General features: G+C 34.5%; 1 long non-coding RNA gene across 2 annotated transcripts in view; it reads left to right on the top strand.

The window, feature by feature from the left end:
- The window catches only part of LOC128198481 (uncharacterized), a 108,636-nt gene that overhangs the window by 44,154 nt on the left and 48,737 nt on the right, over nt 1–15,745 (top strand). Inside the window, exon 3 of one of the 2 annotated variants that reach the window (XR_008251236.1) lies at nt 1,571–2,339. The exons of the other annotated variant lie outside the window; for it this stretch is intronic. This is a non-coding gene — a long non-coding RNA (uncharacterized LOC128198481). Of the gene's footprint in view, nt 1–1,570; nt 2,340–15,745 lie in introns of those variants that run through there. 2 annotated transcript variants of the gene reach the window in all.

The following is a 15,745-nucleotide window of genomic DNA, read 5'->3' as shown; positions in this document are numbered from 1 at the left end:
CCTAGAATGTAGTTAATTGTTATCATCATGCTTAATTTAATCAACATATTTATTATGAACATGGATATGGTTTTGCTCGTCTTGCTTGTTGCTTATTTTGAAATGTCATTTCACAAAATTTCATTTCCGATTTTAATTTATTTAATGCTCGAATTGCTCTTTTGTGAACTATTAATATAGAATTTATATATCAGCAGCCTTGCCATAAAACAGTATACCGTAAGGTCTAAGCCTACACCAGCAGAAACGCGAAACTCCGTTTGCGTGATATTCTGTTTTTCACAAAACCCGCAGGATCCATGGATGTTCATCATCATCATCATTGTCAGCCGATGGACGTCCACTGCTGGACATAGGTCTCTTGCAAGGACCTTCACGCACAACGGTCTCGGGCCGCCAGCATCCAGCGGCTGCCTGTAACCCGCTTGATGTCTTCAGACCACCTAGTCAGTGGTTATTACTGGGATAAAACTTAGCCTCTACAAGTACCACTTTATCACTGTAGTATACTAAAATTCATCTAAATCGGCTTACCAGTTTAGCCGTGAAAAACAATTAAATTTAAATTGGTTGAATAGTATCGAATCGACGATTACTGATAAACAGAGTCAATTTTAATTTAATTCACATAGGTTCTTAATATAACTGATACGAGTACATAGAGATACCTTCAAATCAATAGCACCTGGCCCCCTACTCCCTGTACCAGATAAAAGATATGAGTTCAGCTCAAAAAACGTTGACGCGAAGTTATTAGGATCTCGAGGCCTCAATACCTCTTACAAGGGTTTTTAATAAGCATTTTGTTTGTCAGATTATTTTATGAAGCATTTTTTTGTTTTATAAGCTTTGATCTAAACATGATCCAAATTATCCCTCAATAAGATGAAACTTAAATAATAATAAGTAGTCTGTAGCATGTCTAGAGAATTTCAATACTGTTTTAAAAGAAAAGTTATTCGTAATAAATGTAAATCTAGATGTTATATTAGTGAATATGTTATATAATTGTATTATTGTCTTACAGTAGCGTACTTTGTATGTCCATTAACTTTGGAACCGAGGGTCCCAGAAACATTGCAAATCAAACAGAAAAATTCGTTCAATTGTTTTTTCATAAGTTCTCAATGCCGGTTTCACACAATAACTTAACCCGATAATACACAGCGTGTTTCTTGTTTCAAACATCAGAAAACGCCGCATGTTTATAGAGTACCTGCCGACCACCTTCCCTTGTCAGGATTCTTGTTTAGAACTGCATTGATTACAATTCTGGAATGGAAAAGATAAATTAATTAGTCAACTTTAGTAATCCATCTGAATTTGAAACGCGTTTTACAGTTACAGCAGACTATTTTATACCAATGTTCATGAATTTCAGAGGTGTCCTGGTTAGTCGACCCCCAATGAACTACTCCTATAACGCAAAGTGTGTTTCGTGTTTCAAATATCAGGAAATGCCGCATTTTAATAGAGTACAACTGGAGGTACTTTACTGAATTTCAGGATCGAAATATCTTGTGATCGAGTAGTGTTCAAATAAAAATACAGAATGTAATCCGGTTTACAGGCGCTCGAGTGCGCTGCCGGCGACGACGCGCGATATTCCGATCAAATAACCGTTCCCGCTTCGAGAGCTTTCCACCTACAAATTGTTATAGCATCTGTACTTATACAATTGTCCTGACTGACTATCTGCGCAGGGTCATAATTAAAGTGCTTGGTTAATTAAGGTGCTTGGAGGCCATTGGATCCGCTTCCACCTTCACACAAGAAATAAAACTATAAGAAATTGTAATTTAATTTTTATCAATTGTAAATTATAATACTGTATGACTTCAAAAGAGCAACTGTTGAGTTTCTTCCCGGTATCTTCTCAGCAGAACCTGCCTTCCAAACCGGTGGTAGAATCTTTACAAATAGTCAACTGACGTATCAAAAGTGCTTGTAAACTGAGCCTGCTTGAAATAAATGAATTTTGAATTTAAAATTAGTGTCGGGGAAGAATGTGGGCTCGATCATACAGACTTATGAAAGCAATGCGTTCTACTTTTTCTTTCTGCATAAAGAATGACAAAAATTGTAATATTGTAACGGTTTTTAAGTAAAACTTCTTTACTTCGTATTGGGTATCTATTCACCAGGACGTGAATAGAAAATGAATTCGATCCTAGTGACATGTTTTGACATCTGGAATTGAGTTTATTAACCATTCTAATTAGCCATGATTTGGTAAGTTTTGACCAATGTATAGTAGTAGTAAGCATATTTTGTATAGAGTTTATGCCTGTAAATAAAAATTATTGCTCGCTTGAATTGGGAGTAAGCTGATTAATGCATTAAAAATGTAATCTGGAGAACGGACTTCAAGGCGGAGAGTTAAAGACATTTCAGTTCAGATCGTGTGGCCACACTCATTTTTTTATAAAATCAACTGGTGAGATTTTTGACGTCCCTTATTGGTTGAATCTGCTTTCCGAACAGGTAGAACCATTACTCATTAACTGATTTTAATGTAATCTATCGATTTGTTTTGATTTGTTCAATCTTAAGAAGAGTTAATGTTCAGTGTATAGAGACGATGATGGGTTGACGGTGAAGATGTAACAGTACGTAAAAATAGAAAGTTATTATAAGGGATTTAAGTGCTTAAATTTCGCTCACTATTTAGATGCAAATGGCTAATTTAGAGATCAATTTAAAATTCATAAATCTGTTCCGACCTGACTGAAAAGTTGAACAAAACGAATTAGCATTCCGGAGAGATCGCAGTCAAACGCAAGCCTGTCATCGAAATAAAATAAAAAGTGTGACTGCAAAATTTTTCTCCGTGATATTGCGGTATGAAATTTCGCAAAATATTTGTCCGTGTATCGTTTTTATCCAGTTGTCATTTCTCATCGTCAGAATGTAGCGTTTTATGAAGAGGGATAGACCCTTTCATAACACTCATCACTCGACACTCCACTGGTTTATTTTAAAAGCGGCGCGGATGTTTGATCTTCCGTAAATCCTACGGAAAAAACGGTTTCGTCAACGTTCAAAATGCCTTCTGCTGTGTTGCTTCGTGATACGGTTTTAATCCTGTCTCGCAAAATGTATCGAGTCCTAAAGATGTGAATTATTTGCGTAGAATAGGTGGATTTTAGACGATTTTATTTTGCAATTGTTTTATCGATATGCACATATGGATTGTAAGGCATATTTGTACTCATATTTTATAATGTAGTTATTATTTTTAATTTAATAATCAACGTGTATAATTTATCCAAGAAAGAAGAGGAGCTTTCTATTTTTAACCGACTTCAAAAAGGAGGAGGTTCTCAATTCGGTCGGTATTTTTTTTTTGACAGGACCACATGAAACAACACTGTCTGCAAAATCTAAATCTATAAGATATTCTCACATGGCTTGAATTAATACATCACCGGCTTAGCACCGCCTTCATACTGATCAGCAGGTAGAACATATTATGATGTTATTTTTCGCTTTTTAGTTTAGTGGGTACGTTTTTAGGTTTTCAAGTTGGTTGTATTTTTTTTATTAAAATTTTTAGTATGTACAGTTTGTACGCCTCTGAATGCGATGCATCCAAGATAATTTGGTGACACAACTATCTCATTACCAATAAATCATAACTACTAAAGGAATATTTTTTTAAGTACTTTAGCCAGCTAAAAGCTTAATCCAAACTAAACTTATGCTCCAAACTTTAAAAGACTCGTATGGTGGACCTGCTATGTGCCGTAAGGAAAGCATGTTTCCCCGATACAAAACTGGATTTGGCGGTGGTTTATGTTGCCAATATATTTTAACCCCGCTCCGTCGGCTTAGAGATAGCCTTGGAAGACGAATGGAGTTCCCAGGGATTTATATGCTCCGGTTAAAAAATACACTTTGCAGCTAATACTCTTCTGAGCCTTGCGGTTAAAAGCAAATTTGTTTAGCCTGCTCTACACAATGGATGTGAATAGGCAGCTCTTATACCGATATTACTTTATCTATACCTACATGTGATTTTTTTTAAAGAATGTTTGCCATATCTTTTTTTTAATATGACCAATATTCCCCTCCAGTCTCGGGAAAGACTTAAAGAAAGAAAAAACACTGACACTGGGTTTTTATTACCACCTTCACACACCTTCAATATCATTACTAAAGGTTAAAAGATAGGGATAAAATAAGCATGTCTATTGTCTGTATATTATACTATATGAAGTAGTTCCATAAAAAGTTTGCTATGTGTTTAGAGCAACACATATTCTTGTTGTTTAAAGATCGACATACTTGAAGATAACCGAAAAACTAATTTCACGGGCAATCTGCTTATCAATGTTGGTGTAGTGGAAGAATGAATTCAAGCAGGCGTTACTTTGAAGATCAATATTTTGTTATGCTCTATGCTAGAGTTATCTGTTCTATTTTCAAAGTATTATTAGTAACAGTGTCAATTTTGAATGATGGCAGTAATTTATCCCAACCATGTATCGTAATTCTTAGAGCAGGTTAAACCTAGACCTAGTATATTTAGTATCTTCTCTGATAGCTATAATTTATACCTATATTTGATATTTATTTATGCGGACTGTCTCTATGTGGCACAGTGACTAAAAAGTTAAGGAATCAATAAACATCTTATTATGGTAAGATACGCAGGATTGAAAGTCGTTTTACTAGAAGAATGATAAATATGCAATTGGGAAAAATAAACAGAAGGAAGACCTAAGAAGATATGATTGGAGTTCGTGGAAGAGTATTACAAGATGACGAATCGACATAGGATAGAAGTTAAGTAGGTACCGTCATTATAAATCTTAGGCAAGGCGATGATGAATAATCCCAAAGGTAATCTCAAATTAGACAGTGGCCTAAATCCGGTCAGAGCACCGTTATAAATAGGTATATCAATATCTTGGTTTGTCCATAGTATATTGTATTCCAACGCATGTATTTTACTTGGAGATCTCCCTACTCATTTGCATGATCGTATTCGTTGCTAAAAGTATCTGAATATATTGATCCGCCTTCGGAAAAAATGGGAAGATGTTGTTAAATGTCAAGCGAGTTGAACTGTTTTTGTTATAATACCCTTAGGTTTTGTGCAGATTTGTTGTTTAATTTGTTAGTTGATAAAAATAAACTAAATAACTCAAATATTTATTTTTCAGCATGTTTAGTTTTTATCGACAGTTATGTTTATTATAATGATTTAATTTAAAATTCGAGTTAAAATAGGCTGGCAGTTATTTCTAAGATTTTTTTCCACGAGGAATTTTCTCTGTAAGATGCTCGGGAGTTATTACTATTATGAAGCCAAAGGAGATCATTCATTTTGGGCCCTTTTTGAAAGTGCCGGCCAACGAAAAAAAATAGCACGAATCGTTAGAACTAGTCATTTCTAGTAATAGTTAATATGGCATGAAAGTTGTAGGAGGGCTCTGAACCAAGTTATACAGGTTCGACAATTCGTTATTTCCATACATTTTGTCAATTTTCAAAAGTGCCCGCCAAGAAAAAAAACTGGTACGTATCGTTAGAACTGCCCATTTGGAGCAATAGTTACTACGGCTCAAATGTTGTAAGACTGCACTGAACCAAGTTATACAGGTTCGATGACTCGTCACTTCTATACATTTTACTGAGTTTTGTAAGTGCCCGCAAACAAAATAAATCATACGTATAACTAGCCATTTGCAGCAATCTTTACTATGGCATAAACATTGTAGTATAGCTTTTTGTCGAGTTATACAGTTTCGATGATTCGTCCAATCCATTTATTTTATTGATTTTTTAAAGTACCGTTTAACAAAAATATGGTACTTATGGTTAAAACTGCCCATTTGAAGTAATAGTTAGTATGGCACAAATGTTGCAAGATAGTTCTGAACCAAGTTATACAGGTTCGATGTCTCGTCACTTCAATGTATTTGATGGAGTTTTGTAAGTTACAAAGTAAATGCTATTTATCGTTATAACTAGCCATTATCAGTAATAGTTACGATGGCATAAACGTTGTAGTATAGATCCGAATCAAGTTATACTGTTTAGATGATTCGTCACATCCATATATTTTATTGATTTTTTAAAGTACCGTTCACCTAAAATATGGTACCTAACGTTAAAACTAGTCATTAGGAGCAATAGTTAGTAACACGTTGCACACGCTTCAAAAAAATTCTAGTACTGAAACAAGTTATATAACTTTCATTCATTGATTTCCAAAAAAGTTGGAAAACATAAAAGCAATAATATAAAATATAGAAATAATGATCCTAAGCATTTGCACAAATTCAACATTATGGTGCAAATGTAACTAAAAATTGTGTTATTGTGCATTGAGAGAAATAAAATAATAACGATTTATTAAGTTCTTCAAGTAATGGTAATTTCGATTTACAAGCTTGAATAACATAACAAATACACGCACAACGGCGAATCACATGGCCAAGTGCAGAAACGGTCTAGAAGGAAGAACATAACAAATAATGATGACACAGCTCTTACACCATGATGACATTTATTTCATATTATTAGTTAAGTATTCATCATTATTACCTATTTACAAAAACATAAGTGACGAATTATCGAACGCAAACAACTTGGATCAGAGCAATCATACAATGTTTCTGTCATACCTACCAACTAACTGTATTGCTTAAATCGATAAAATGCATAAAAATTAAGAATCATTGAACTTGTATAACATGGCTCAGAGCAGGCCTACAACGTTTGTTGTACTATACTAACTATTACTCCTCGTTCCTATTACAGCCAGTTCTAATGATACGTACCATTTTAATGGTTGGCACTTAAAAATCAAGAAAATGTATGGATATTACAAATAGTCACACCTGTATAACTTAGATCAGAGCATTTATACAACGTGTCTGCCATACTAACTGACAAAGTATGTCTAAATGATCAGTTAAAAGGATACTTGTAAGAATTTTTTTGGCAGGCACATTTTAAAATTAATAAAATGTATAGAGATGACACGCTATTTAACCTGTATAACTTGGTTTAGAGCAACCCTACATCATTCGTGTTATACTAACTATTATCACAAATGACCAGATAAAACGATACATATCATTAATATTGTCAGTGGGCACTTACAAAACTCAATAAAATGCATATAAGTGACGAGATATCGAACCTTTATAACTTGGTTCAGACCAAACCTACAGCATTCGTGACATACTAAATATTACTCCAAATGGGCAGTTCTGACGATAAGTGCAGTGATAAGTGCATATTTTCGTAAAACGGCACATTGAAAATCAACAAAACATATGGATTTGACGAATCATCGAAACTGCATAACTGGACACAGAGCTATACTAAAATGTTTATGCCATAGTAACTATTGCTCCAAATGCTAGTTACAACGATGCGTATTATTTATATTGTAGGTGGTCACTTACAAAACTCAAAAAATATGTATAGAAGTGACGAGTCATTGAACCTGTATAACTTGATTCAGAGCAATCTTACAACATTTGTGCAGTACTAACTATTGTTCCAAATGGGCAGTTCTAACGATACGTATCAGTTTTTTTTCTTAGCGGGCACTTTTGAAAATTGACAAAATGTATGGAAATAACGAATCGTCGAACCTGTATAACTTGGTTCAGAGCCACCTGACAACTTTTAAACCATATTAACTATTGCTCCAAATAGCTAATTCTAACGAGTCGTGCCATTTTTTTTTGTTGGCCGGCACTTTCAAAAAGAGCCCCAAAATGTATGGAGCGTGAATGATCTCCTTTCAAGTGTCTATCTATGAAATCGATATAATTTTCGATAAAATCTTCTGTAGTGACTCAATTATATTAATAGTAGCTTAATATTAAACTGGTATCATTTAAATATTATTGAGTCAACATTACCAAGCAAAATTTTCTTATAAAAATTAAGCAGAGAAATGTCTTAACAGACACAGGCATCACGTCTATTAAGGTATATTTTAGAGCATTTTCTAACAATAAATAAATTAGCAATTGTTTACTTATTTCATCAAGATCTAGATCTATAGATGTCGCTGTCCAATGTCTCTTACGGTACAACACAGCTGTTTTTATATTTTTGCAATCACATCGTAAAACTCGGTAATTCCTGTCCCTTCTCGATATATTGCATTGGGGCAATAAATCCAGTCGCCGGTCCCGGCCAGGGGTATAAAACTAGCTACCTTAATAGCCCGTCTAATGAAACTTTCCATAGTTGTCCCCTGAGCGGGATTACCTACTCCAGCTGTTTGTGTTTAGTAGTTAATAATTAATTAACCTTAGTGAATATTTTTTGCTAATTTATGCAATACCTTTGACGTCTAAAGTAGTTGCTTGCCTTATTAGCCCAGTTAGCCTATGTGCCTAGATCAAGATGTATGATGATGTATCAAGATGTCCTGGGTCAGTTTACGAACGAATAAGCCATAGTTGTTAATCTTTGTTGTTCTATTTCATCAAAATTAATTTAGTTAATTTTCAGTCAAAATTCTCAGCTGGGAAGTACATCCCTGTACCTCGGAGAGCATTTTATAAGTAGTCAGTGTTAGAAGGACTGTTAAATGTTCAAATTAAGAGGCCGTTACCAGTAGTTAACATTCCCACAAATGTAAGTACAATAGTGCTCTATAAACCTACTTGCTAAATACGTATTGGTACTTCACTATATCCATCCAAGATCCATATTCCATATAAAATTAACATACAAACCGAAATCCATGATTGTGATGAGCGCGTTAGTGTGTGCTGTAATAAACTTACAGTCTGAATACAAATGAAGAGGCTTAGAGCTCCTTGTGAGAGATGATTGTAGCATTGTGCATCTGCCAGAGTATTGGACCATTTGGTCAGAAAATTGTGTACGAAGTATTATTGTAGAATTTTCATGAAGTTATGTTTGAGTATCTAGAAATTGTCATATTTAATTGCATTACAAATAACATTAGAGTGAATAGGCATCTTCTAGGCAAGGGCGTTCCATCTTAGGCAACATCTACACTCGCCATCAGGTGAGATCGTGGTCAAGCGCAAGCTTTTTTGTTTCACAAAAAAAAGTCTTCGGAGTCGAATCGTTTTGACGCCATATCATATTTTTTGTAACATGTGCAAAGACAAATCCGTAAGCAAAGGTCAGACATGTAGTAATAATAAACAAATAAAATGATATAAATTACTCAGTCCCGAAATGAGAAAACCATAACACAAAAATATTGTACCTTACTGAGGATTTTTGAAGCAATTCGTACTAAAATGCATATCCGTGTTATTCTGGTAGGTCTTATCTTGAAGATCACTGCAATGAATTTTGTTAATAACTGATGATGATAAAAAAAGGAAAAGGATCAGCCTGGTCGTGCAGTATGGGAATGCAGCCTGTTCACGACAATTACTGGCTGCGCCTGCGCATACGGGCGAGCGGAGCGCGGGGCGCGGGACGAGGAACCAAGACCTGCGCGACGCACGACAGGGCACTGCGCATTGAACGACCGATCAAATTGTCGCGTTTTACTTGTACAATCTTATATTAAATAAACTTGATATTAATACAGTTTACGCTGGCTTAAATTATTATCAACAACATACCACGGTCAGATCTCCTTCTCACCCGAAGACACAAGGCGCTGACCTCAACATATGGTCCATCGAGCTAACAAAGGAACCCTTGCTTGGAACGGTCTGGAAGATTGTGTACACAAAGTGAAATCTGGTGATGAGAAATTGGCGATTCAGTGCAACGGACACATACGTGAGATTGTTCCATCCTTCTTCATCCATTTATCACTAGTCTATTATTGCTTTTTCATTTTACATTTACGTCATTCATTTTATTTAACAAGTATCATCTCTGCGCAGTCATATAGGTCTAAATATATATATATTTTTTAAAGCTTGCATAGATACTACTTATATATTCGTTCATGCATTACCGACGCTAATTTTATAGTTCAATTTACTCATAATAGATAGTTAAATAGGCATATCTTTACCGCGTCACGTAAAACAAAGTAGGTAGTTACGAGTATCGATGCAGTTCTTACATATTTTCTTAGCATGTTGCAAGTAGTCCCATACTATCTTTTTATTATTAATCTTATATACATAATACTTTATTTTCATAGTGCATTTTTAGCGTAATAATTAATTTGTTGTAGCTCATCACATGAAGTAAAGTATTAATGTAGTTATTATAACGTTTATAATCTTTCTATGAAGTTACTACCTATTTAATTATACTCATACGTTATACTTTATTTTTATAGTGTTCCTAGCGTAATAATAAATTTATTATAGCTCACCACGTGAAATAAAGTATTAATGCAGTTCTTTTAATGTTTAATTAACTATATTTTATTTTCATAGTACATTTAGCGTAATAAATAATAATAGAATACTATTACAGCTGTTTACGTGAAATAAAACAAATATTGTAGGTAGTTATTATTATTTTTCCTTATTTAATGGGATTTAAACATTATGCCTATTTCATAGCACATTTAAGAGTAATAATTATATTCTTACAGCTTTTACGTGAAATAAAGCATTAATGTAGGTAGTTATCATTATTTCTTCCTTATTTATTAGTATTCATACATCATACCTATTTTCATAGTACATTTAAGCATAATAATTATAATATTATTTCAGCTGTTTACGTGAAATGAAGTATTTTAACTAATACTTATTGATTTTTTTCTAAGGCATTTTTGCTTATAACCTAGGTAGGTACTTTATTTTCATAGTGCAATTTAAAGCGTAATTTAAATAATTACATTATTACAGCTTATCACGTGAAGTAATGTGCTTATGTACCTAATTATTTATATATATTTTTTTTTAAGCATATTTGCATACCTATTGCTGTTCATTATTTTCATACATTAAATACTTACTTCACTGTGTAATTTAGGCATAATAATTTATCACGGCTTTTTACATGAAGTAAGTAAGTAAGTAATCCTTCGCGATAGACATTCACTATTCCATTCCGCTGACTTCACCGCTGCGCGGTGCGAGGTGCGCCAGACATTCTTTTTAAAGAATAGCTATTTCATTTTCACTTGTCGCGAGGCTTAACGGCCCGCAATCCATATATGCACTGAATCACTGCTTATTTCTTATTTTCCGCAATCGGCATTAATAAATATTGAATATTGTTTTTTATACTGCTCAGTGCGCTTAGTGATTATCGAATATTTGTTGAAGGATTATATTAAAATTTTAACTTTATTAAAACAGGCATTTTTTTTTACAAAATTGCTATTGCTTTTTTCTTACGTTTAATTAAAATTATTTTACAGTACAATACAAGATGACCGATAGGCAACTGAAAAATTTAATTAAAAGGCGAGCCACCATTAAAGGAAAGGTTACGAATTTTGGAAACTTTTTAAATTCTTTAAAAGAAAATGAAAACGCCGATTTAATTCAAAATGAAATTGAAATTCAGTTGCGATTAGATAGAATTGAGAAATTATATGATGACTTTGACAATTTTCAGAGTGAATTAGAAGAACTTTCCGAATCGCCCGAAGACGAGTACCAAGAACGTCAAACATTTGAGACGTTATACTATTCGCTTGTGGCTGCGGGAAGGGCTTTGTTAACAAGTCATCGTAAGGAACCACTCGAATCATCGGCGATGGTACATTCTGATGCTTCAGATCCACACAAACGTAAGGTTGTAAAACTTCCTAAAATAGATTTACCATACTTTAATGGCGAATATCAATACTGGCTCGGCTTTAGAGATACTTTTAGTTCGTTAATCCATAATGATGATACTATTGAACCAATTAGTAAATTTCATTACTTACGTGCATCACTTAAAGGCAACGCTGCGTCATCGATTTCAGGGTTGGATTTTTGCGGTGATAATTACCAATCAGCATGGAAAATTCTATGCGATCGATATGACAATAAACGCCTTCTTGAAAATCATCATTTAAATGCGCTTTTTAAATTGGATTCTATTCAAAAGGAATCGAGTGTGGGTTTGCGTAATTTAGTTGACACTATTAATAAAAACTTAAGAGCTTTAGCGAATTTAGGTCATGCTGTTCAACATTGGGACATTTTAATAATTCACATAACAACCGGAAATTTAGATAGTGTGACTAAAAGAGAATGGGAGACACATAGGAATAAATTAAAAGATTCTCCTACTTTGGAAACATTTTTAAAATTCCTTTCAAATAGAGCTAATGTTTTAGAAACCTTAGATGCTACAAAGCAAGATAATAGTAAACATTCATTAAACAGTAATAAACCTAAAAGTTTTATTGTAGCATCAACTAGTAAACCTAGATCATGTCCTTTTTGCAAAAAAGATCACTATTTGTATAATTGTGAATCCTTTCGGGCACTGCCAGTTGAAACTCGTATTCAAAAGGTTAAAGACTTAAAGGTCTGCAAAGTTTGCCTACGCACAACTGGTCATCCAGAATTTAAATGTAGATTTCCAAAATGCAATTATTGCGCCAAAAGGCACAATACATTATTACATTCGCATGAAACTAATAATTCTGCTAACATAGAAAATGTAGCTTTATCAGCGAAAAAATTAAATGTACCACTTTTTACTCCTTCAACTGTTTTACTTTCTACAGCTTTAGTAAAGGTCCTTGATAACAATGGTCATCCTCATGCTGCTAGAATTTTACTAGATAATGGAAGTACTTCTCATTTTATAACAAAAGAATTTTGTGCAAAGTTGAAACTTAATACACGCCTTGTCGATTCGAAGGTTACAGGCATAAATAGTCAAGCTTTAAACAGTTCACAGTCTTGCTCATTAGCGTTTGAGTCCTATGTTGGTAATTATAAAAAATGCATTGATTGTATAATACTGCCAACTATCACTACTTTACAACCATCAGCTTATATCAATCTTCAAGATTTAGAAATACCCTCAGGAATTTGCTTAGCCGATCCGTCATTTCATATTCCATCTGCAATAGATATCTTGGTAGGAGCAGATGTATTTTGGAGCGTTATCGGAACAAATCGCATTTCTTTAGGCAAACATAAACCCACTCTGTTCGAAACTCAGCTAGGGTGGCTTGTTTCAGGTGCTATTAATGCACATAATAAAAATAACGTTTGCATGCTCAATAGAAATTTAGACTTTGATCTCTCGCGATTCTGGGAGTTAGATTCTATTTCTCCAAAACACCATTTGTCTCAAGAAGAAAGAGAATGCGAGGAACATTTCGTACAAACTACAAAACGTAAAGCTGATGGACGCTTCATAGTTTCCTTACCACTGAAAGATTCACCCGATGTATTAGGGGATTCCTATCAAATGGCAAAGAGTAGGTTTCTTTCTTTAGAGCGTAGGCTTGACGCAAATCCAAACATGAGACAACTTTATGTAAATTTCATGGAAGAGTATCTCACTCTTGGGCACATGTCAGAACTAGAATCACATTCTTCAAAATCTGCATGTTATTTACCTCACCATGGTGTGTTAAGGGAATCGACTACTACTAAATTACGCGTGGTGTATGATGCGTCAGCTGTAACGACATCAGGGAAATCTCTTAATGATATCTTAAAGGTAGGGCCTACAATCCAAGATGATTTGTTGTCAATATTGTTGCGTTTCCGACAGCATAAATATGTAGTAACGGCAGACATTGAGAAAATGTACCGTCAAACAGAAATCTCTAAGGAACATCGTAAGCTTCAACAAATTTTATGGAGGTTTGATTCATCTCAGCCTCTCAAAAGCTATCAGCTTAACACTGTTACCTATGGTACAGCTTCAGCGCCATATTTGGCTACTAGGTGTTTACTTCAGTTAAGTCATGAGGCGACAGATACAAATGTCAAGCGAGCTATTCGTCACGATTTTTATGTTGACGATTTTTTATCCGGACACACAACTATTCATGATACAATATCTTTATGTCGTGGAGTAATAAGTGCATTGTCATCAGCTCAATTAAATTTGCGTAAATGGTATTCCAATAATAAAGACATCTTGCTAGCTATTTCAGGTGACCACAAGGCAGAGGGATCTGTTGATCTTAGTGGCGATAATTTTTCTAAAACATTAGGTTTAATTTGGAATTTCAATCCTGACACACTTCTTTTTTCTATAAATATAACTTCACATAATGTCGTTAATAAACGTCAAATTTTATCCACAATTGCTCAAGTATTTGATCCACTAGGTCTGGTATCACCATGCATAGTGGAAGCAAAAATACTAATGCAGCAATTGTGGATACACAAATGTGATTGGGACGAACCAGTTCCATCACATATCAGGAAAGCATGGCTTAATTTCGCTGAATCACTTCCTTATTTAAATACCTTAAATATACCTAGATGCGTTACTTCAGACTCACCTACAGATGTACAACTACATATTTTTACAGATGCATCTGAAAAGGCTTATGCTACATGTGTATATGTAAGATGTTTAGACAGTAATGGTACAATAAGTACTAGTCTCTTAGCATCCAAAAGTAAGGTAGCTCCGTTAAAGACTACCTCAATTCCTCGATTAGAACTGCTAAGTGCTCTTCTTGGAGCTAGATTAGGTTTAAAAATATTAGGTGCTTTGACGCTTCGATTTAGTAAATGTATTTTGTGGTCAGATTCCACTATTGTTTTAAGTTGGCTTAACTCTTCTCCCAGTCAATTGAAACCATTTGTTCGTCATCGTGTTTCCGAGATACAGGAAGGTTTTTCTGATTACGAATGTCGGTACGTTCCAACTAAGGAAAACCCGGCTGATATAGCGTCACGAGGTGCGAAGGCTGAGATATTAGGCAATTCTTCATTGTGGTGGTCGGGGCCATCATTTTTGCAGTCCGACATAGTTCATTGGCCAGTAAAGCCCAAAGCCGAGACGTCTGAATTACCGGAAACAATTATAGTAAAATCTTTTCACATTACTGATGAGCAAAACATTTTATCCGATTTAATTAAAAAGGTTTCTTCATTTCCAAAGTTGCAGCGTATTGTTGCTTTTGCATTTAGATTTATAAATAACTGTCGTAAATTAACCAAAAGGATCAGCGGCAGTATGACCTTGAACGAACTTGATAAAGCCAACGAACTTCTATTAAGGGTCGCTCAAGAAGAGTCATTTTCAGAGGAAAGAAAGTTACTTATTTCTAATAAAACTCTGCCATATAAAAATAAACTTCTACCTCTTTCACCATTCATAGATGAAAATAAACTGAATCGCGTAGGTGGTAGACTCGCCAACACAAAATATGATTTTAACACAAAACATCCGATCCTTCTAAGCAGCAAACATCCTTTATGTAGACTTATTTTCGAAAGTACACATAAAAAATATTTACATGCAGGTCCACGACTTCTCTTAGCAACAGTTCGGCATAAATATTGGCCTTTAGGAGGCACAAATTTGGCGAAGCTTATAGTTCGCTCTTGCGTTAAATGTTCTAGATTCCAAGGAAATATCATTCAGCCCATCATGGGTAACTTACCAAAACAACGAGCGGAACTAGAACATCCTTTCATAGAAAGTGGCGTGGATTATGCCGGGCCAGTAATGATAGCCAATCGCAAAGGTCGAGGAAGCAAACTCATCAAATCTTACATTTGTGTGTTTATCTGCTTAGCCACAAAAGCCGTGCATTTAGAGCTTGTTTCTGACATGACAAAGGAGGCGTATTTGGCTTCTCTAAATAGATTTTGCTCGCGAAAAGGAAAACCTAGAACTCTGTATTCAGATCGGGGAACTACGTTTGTTGGAACAT

This window comes from Bicyclus anynana, chromosome 1 (assembly GCF_947172395.1).
Source record: "Bicyclus anynana chromosome 1, ilBicAnyn1.1, whole genome shotgun sequence".
Classification (NCBI taxonomy): domain Eukaryota; kingdom Metazoa; phylum Arthropoda; class Insecta; order Lepidoptera; family Nymphalidae; genus Bicyclus; species Bicyclus anynana.
The sequence above is the reverse complement of the archived record's forward strand: the minus strand, read 5'-3'. Positions and strand labels throughout refer to the sequence as shown.